The sequence below is a fragment of the Silene latifolia genome, chromosome X (assembly GCF_048544455.1).
Source record: "Silene latifolia isolate original U9 population chromosome X, ASM4854445v1, whole genome shotgun sequence".
Lineage (NCBI taxonomy): Eukaryota > Viridiplantae > Streptophyta > Magnoliopsida > Caryophyllales > Caryophyllaceae > Silene > Silene latifolia.
Window position 1 is genome coordinate 283683895 of NC_133537.1, and position 7146 is coordinate 283691040.

Below are 7146 nucleotides of genomic sequence, written 5' to 3' on the forward strand. Positions count from 1 at the left end.
ATTCCTGCATTTAATCCATTTTATCAACTTCTGCGCTTAACCAACCAAGATCGATCAGTAGAGGCCGCTACCGCGGACAGGATTGCGTGTTCGATTAAAGATCTTTCCAATACGTACCCTCACCTCTTACTCAGAAACTTTGGATAGTGGACGACCTTATCTAAGGCGAACGAGAGTCATTCTAGCGATAGGATGCTAAAGAGGTACGATTCCTTATCTTTAGTACCTTTGCCAAGCACCGCTTTCTCCTTCGTTTGACCGAGATACAAAGTGGATTCGAATGGTTTCCAGGCATCCCATAATTGCTTGGTGGCGACTCCGAACATCTCAACCATCGTTTCGTGACCTTCACCAAAACGAAACTGACCGATCTAAAGCGATCCGGTCGAAACCATTTCTACGCCACCAAGTGTGGCATTCCGACTACTGCACGTCCATGGAATGGCCTGGCGCGCAGGTGACCTATGTCCACACCATCACGTCCTAATCATTTTTACAACTTTAAAGCTAAATCTCTAATTCTACCCTTTTACAGCATAATTCATAATTAATTCAATAAAAATCCAAACGATGCAAGACTAGTGGGGTTGGAATCCTAAGACATATATCTACAGGTCTTGTGAAATAGACTTTCATCAAATTCCATACTTATGAAGGTTTTCTTGAAAGATTTATAAATAATGACGAATTTCGTCGCATAAAAAGTATCGATTCATAAAACAAATTTACCATATGATATTTGAGAAATTCCAATGCCTAAAATCATCTAGACTCTTCAAAATTAATGTATGAAAAAGGCCCAACTAAGTTGCAATTTATAAATTAGGTTTACGAAATAAACCTTAGACTACTAATGCATTCGCGGATTCTCAGTCGACATGTTCATAATGAATTTATTTTGGGAAATATACAAGGCCAATTACTACGAAATTTTACACGCATAAATTAGACTTGACAATAACCTAAGTCTATTCTTTATGTTTTCGAAGATAACAACTTTAAAATGGTCTGATAATTCGTTCAAGACAACTTACAGATTTAAAAAAATTGCTATAACTTTCTTTCTTTAAACTAATCATGTTTAACCTAATCTTTATGTAATTAAGCGACTTATGAATAGGCTAGCATGATATGTATATGTAGTAAAGGTAGTCTTAGGAAACTTTTAGGAAATTGCTTATTTATATACTAGTTAGTTGCACGGATCACTATGCGTTATTCCCCAAGTTATTTTAATCGTTTACGTTTCATATGCATAGTAGTGAATCTTGATTTGGTTTGGTTTCTATACATTTTGAGTGGCGATCACAATGAAATTCTTGTCGTTATAATATTTTTGATGTTCGAATCGATTGCAAACAAGATCACATTCGTAAATATTTCGTATCTAACTTTGTTGGGAACATGAATATACATATTTTGTCTAGATGGGTCATTCGATTTACGCTTGGAACTCGGTTGGTATTTATGTCGTGATTTTGACCAACTACATATTCATTAGGAGTGTTTTTATTCTTGTTTTTACAAATGTGCGAGTATTCTATAGAATTAGGATCATTTGATTAGCATAGTATTCCCATCAATGTAATTACAGACAGATTATCCTTATTTTTGGTGATGATGCAAAGACATGCCATAGTCTGTTTAGGGAGAAGGTGTGTGCGCTTGACAAACTAACACTCAAAATGACATTTGGTGATGATGCAAAGACATGCCTAGTTGGTTGCACCGCGCGCTTCGCGCGTGGTCCCCAAGATATTTTGATCGTTTACGTTTCATGTGCATGTTAGCATTTTTTTTTCAATTATACATATATATTGAGTACCGCTCACAATGAAACTATTGGTATTGTATTTATACCACCGTAATTTGATTCCCTATGTATAGCGAGGTCATAAGAATTACTACAAAAGGCACGCACAATTAAGATAGCATTGCTAAAAATAGATGATAGCATTGTTGCCAAAAACAAACGCCCATGAACCACAGCTTGCACAGTTGCTATGCATAGTGTTTTCACATGAGATTCATTTGGTCTGATGAATTTTGATATTTTGCTTCTATTAAATGAGCCAAGCATACATTACATTAACGTGGTTCATTTTTCTAATTGGAAATAAATAGCATTGTGATCGAATAAAAATTCTCCCTCATACAACAGCAATTGATCTCTCTTAAACTCTCTCAGTCTCGCAACATCCTTTCACTAAAAATAGTCTAAATTACATCAAATCTACTAACATTTAGCATCGTGCTAGGACCCAACTGAAGTCCTCTGAGAAGATGCAAATTTGTTAGACCATACTTTCTCTTTTTTGTGACCTCATCACTTCCAAATGCAAACTTATTTTGCAGCTATCAGCTGGACGGAGGGAATCTCACTGTCTTCATCCCTTAAATATGGCCCATGTTTAGCCTGTCACAATAAAAACCGAAAACAACAGATACAAACTAATGTTTAGTTTAAAGCATAATTGTACATTGTAACGACAGAGCAATATTCTACAAGTATATGTCCCTCTACCTTGCTGCTGGCAGTATTATAGCACTGTTTCAGAAAACGAGTCATTTTAAAAAGAACAGTATTTTAGGACACCTCGTGATTTATTTTACGACTTTCGTCTAGTTCATGTAACAGTTTTATTTATTGAAACATTTAGGTAACAATCTATGAACCTTCATGAATAGCTACTATCTACGGTGCTCAAAGTATAATTCGTGAAGACAAATTCCAGCACTTCACTTTGGTTACGTGTAGCTTATCCGGTACTCAAACCAGGCCACTCTCCACGAGTCAACACTTTGACAATTAATTTTATACCCACTAATTGAATACCCTGCAAAAATTAACGTAATCTGATACCCCGACACTTGCAAGCGAGTCAGAGTAATATAGGTTCGGAGCATGATAAACTCTTCCCTGCTTCACTCCAGTGTTTATGGCACAAACTAACATCTAGCTCTCTTAGTAACCAAGACAACATCATTCTATTAAGGTACTACATGTTTGGCATCAAATCCAAAAAGACTAATTTCTTTAACACTAACCGATTCAACTGAGAATTGACCGAGAACATTGTGTAACAAAACTAATTAAAATTAGAGTTTATGAGTTTACATTTGGCTTTTCTGCCAAAAGCTGGAAATGCAGGTGAAGCCTTTTTCTTCACAAGTAAACTACTCGTTTCTCAACTAATCCTTATCAAATCCACAAAACCAAATTAGAAGACCTCTACGCTACGACAAAGAGTCATTCAAACTCTTAAAAGAAAAAAACGTAACTAACTAATACTCCGTCTACAAATAAATAAATGTGAGATTCGGAAAAAAAAATGAATAGTAAACAAAAGAAATGAAAATGCAGTCTGAAATTGAACGGGGGAATAAAACTAACCCGCAATCACCAAATTCTCCACTGTCACTCAACACTTTTAGCCACCGCGAAGCTATGTGTTAAGTTTACAGCATCCATGAAAAATGTCCCTATTTCCTGCTCAGCTAATTAACAATAAAGACTATTTTTAAACCAGCCCCTAAAATGAGAAAATCGAATTGTGCAGTTTACAAAACTGTCAGAACTTGGTATATAAAACTGTTAGGACACGTATTGTGTCTTATGTATTCAGTAACCGGATCAAACTTCATTTAAGATATCAAAGTCAAGCGAAGGAGTATTCAAAGAAATCGAGACAATAACTGGATAAGAATCCAGCTTCGTATAGTTTCTAACAGATATTAAGAAAAGCATTTTCCCCCAAACTTTGCTCTTTTAGCAAGTTTTTCAACTTCTTCTTCGTATCTCTCGAGCAATGCATTAAACAAATTCGATCAATTTATCCTACGGTGGTGCCTTCTCGAAATCTATCAAAATACAAACAAACAATCATAAAAAAAGTCCATATATCCACTAATTTACAGTAAAAGATCACTTTGTCCGAATGGTAACATGGTTGAATTAACTCAAAACCTAAAGCACCAGCGAAATATTCCCAAAAAAAATACCCCCACCACCACTTAGGCGCGTACCTCATGTACGACTTCGAACTATACTATCAAGTACTCCCTCTGTCCTAAACAATTATTCACTTTTATTATCAGGGGTATTTTAAACAAAAGACTGGAACTATACTATCTAGTACTCCCTCTAACCCGACTGTTTGTTGATTACACCTACTCATGCAATGTCCACTAAGTGAACTTAAAGAGCGGCCTCTAAATGGATTAATATGATCAATCACGCCTCCCTTCATATAATTGGAAGTCGGGGTAGCGAGTCTTATGGCCACTAGTCATCCTGACCTTTAGTAAATAATATACTTGACTGAATATGTTTGGTCATTAAACACTAATTTCATTCTCAATAGTCATTGTATCTATTTATTATACATAATGGTTGCATAAGGCTGATAACTGATTCTACATTCAAGTAGAATATATTCTGTTAAATTTTTAAGTCTTAATCTTAAAAATGCGCTTCCTTAGAGTCCAGGTTATTGTTTATTATCACACGACGAAATCTGTGTTACAAACCTGTCTGCTTGTTAACCCTCAACAAATATAAAATTGCTGAAAGTCGAAGATATGATATCACCTGTTACGAAATCCGCAAATGTGCGTAGAGTTGTCCACATCGCCTTCACAAATAACTTTCGAATAACCCTCCCATTCTCCTACCAGCCAAAGACCAAGACAAAAGTAAAGTTAAATTTATTTATTTCATCTAGAAAGAATCAAATTCAGTATCGTAAACAACCTTTATAAAAATTAAATACAATTGAATGTTGTGTTTAAAAAAAAAAAAGAGAGAATTCGTGAGGTAGCAGTAAACGCAATATCTCTAGTCACAGTATAATCATTAGCAAAATCCATCCTCTACACAATTCAGACTCTAAAATGGTCGAGCACAATCCTAAGACAACATCTCTGTAATGAAGCTCAAGTGAGATATCTGTACTTTATACCCCATGTTATAGCCCACCTAATTCCTTGTCAACCAAACACCACCACAACTCCACCAGGGACCCACTCCACAATCTTTATTATTGGTCTGTGACCCTCATTTACCAGACCCTCCCCTCACGTAATTGTCACAAATGCACAATCATCTTGGCACGAAATCAGAGCTACATGCTAGAATCAAATAATCAAGTACCTGAATATCGAGCTCAATCCACCATAAAATAGGCAAAAATAGATAGTGTCACACTTATATAAAACAACACAATCAACCCTAATTAACCTCACTGATGTGACCATAATTAGAGCATATTTAGTCCCCGAATTAACCTCGTTCCCATGCTTTTTAGTGCATATTTGGGTCATTTATTGTCTTTAGTTCTTTGTTTTGCATATTCTTTGAGGTTTTGTGTCCTTGGTAGGAAAGGAGTGCAAACCTTGCATTTTCATGGCAAAACGAGACTAAATTGATTGAATTCAATGACCAAGCATCAAGGAGAGACAAGATTAGAAGGCCTTTGTACATACTATAGTAGATGGGCAATGATGAGGAAAGATCCTTGCATCCCCGAGAAAATCCCCAAGGATTTTATGAAGAAAAGAAGAAGAAAGCACGCTGCATGACAATCCGTGCGTCTTCCTTACAAGACGCCCGGGCAGCAGCAACCAGAAGACGCCCGTCTTCTCCCAAAGACGCCCGGGCAGCAACTCACGAATCCGGCCGTCCCGAGCCTAAGACGCACGGATTCCAAGGCAGCACAACTTCGTTTCTTCAAGCTTCAAGAAAGATGCCCATCCTTCCAAAAATACCGGCGTTTCTCTAAGTAGGGACTTAATCGTCATTTAAGCCCTTAGTTAACCCTAATTCCTACACCTAATCCCCACTATAAATACCCCATTAGTCTAATTAGAAGAGCATGTTCTTCTTATCAATTCTTAGAGTAGTTAATATCAATCAAATCTCTCTTTAGTTTTGTAATCAACAATTAATCAAGTTTTAATACAAGTTTTATTTCCTTAATCTCTCTTTTGTTCATCCTTTATTTTGGGTAATTGAAGATTATTTGGGTTATTATTGGGAGATTGACAACCTCTCAATCAAGCATGAAGTAGTTCTTTTATTCTTTGCTTTATTATTGAAATCATTAGTAGGTATAATTCTCTTAATCCCTTTTTAATTATTGCTAATTACTTTCATTTGTTCATCATGTTTCACTTTGTTGGTATGATTGACAACCTTGCTAGCATGTTCAACATGATAATGAGTGAGTAGTTCCATAGCTAGGGTTAATGGGTAATTAAGGGAAACCAACATGGGGAATGATTCATGCTTAAATTAATATGCTTTAATGGTTTATTTGCTTGCTTGTTATTGTAGATACCTCATTTCTGCACCTCTCGCAAACCACCCGGTGATGATTGGGCCGCATGTTTGGTACGCGGAACGATTTGTGACAGTTCGTAAGATTATCGTCAAGTGATTGCTCAAATATTAATGTCTACCTCTTAGTTGTCATCTACGTGCCGATACGGTCGTTTTGACAGTAATTAGAGTACATTTGGAGTCCGAGTCCAAAACCGTCTCCATTTTCTGATAACCGTTAAATCCCGAGTCAGAATGTTCTGGAATGTTCCGGATATTTCTATTCCATATTTCACACTTTTTATCTTTTGGTAAACAATTTCCCGTAATATTCACATAAGATATTAAGGAAAACCGAATTATTTTCGTCCTACCATAACTTAAACACGGAAATATTTCTTCCGCAGGAGGAAACCACTTGGGAACAGACGCAGCAGGTGCTGCGCCTCTTCCAAGAGACGCAGTGCTTGCTGCGCCTCTTCCCAGGTCCTTTTCTGCGTAATTTTCGTATCTTTTTTCATATCTTTCCGAGATTCACTTCCAAAGTCTCTCCGAAAACCCTAATTCCTTCACGTGATTAGTATAAATAGGAGCCTTCGCTCCTCATATTTCTCACGCGAGTGTCCGCTCTTCTCTTCTCCCTTTGCATTCTAGACCTTTGTTCTTACTTTTTGGCGTCTACGTGCTTGAACATTCGACCACGTAAGCTCGGATCCTTCAGAGTACCAGCCTCGTTTGCATGACCGACCAATTTGACCAACTCCGTGATCAATCAACTTAATCAATCTAATCGTTTTCCTCTTACGAGGGCACTTTCTATGCATTCG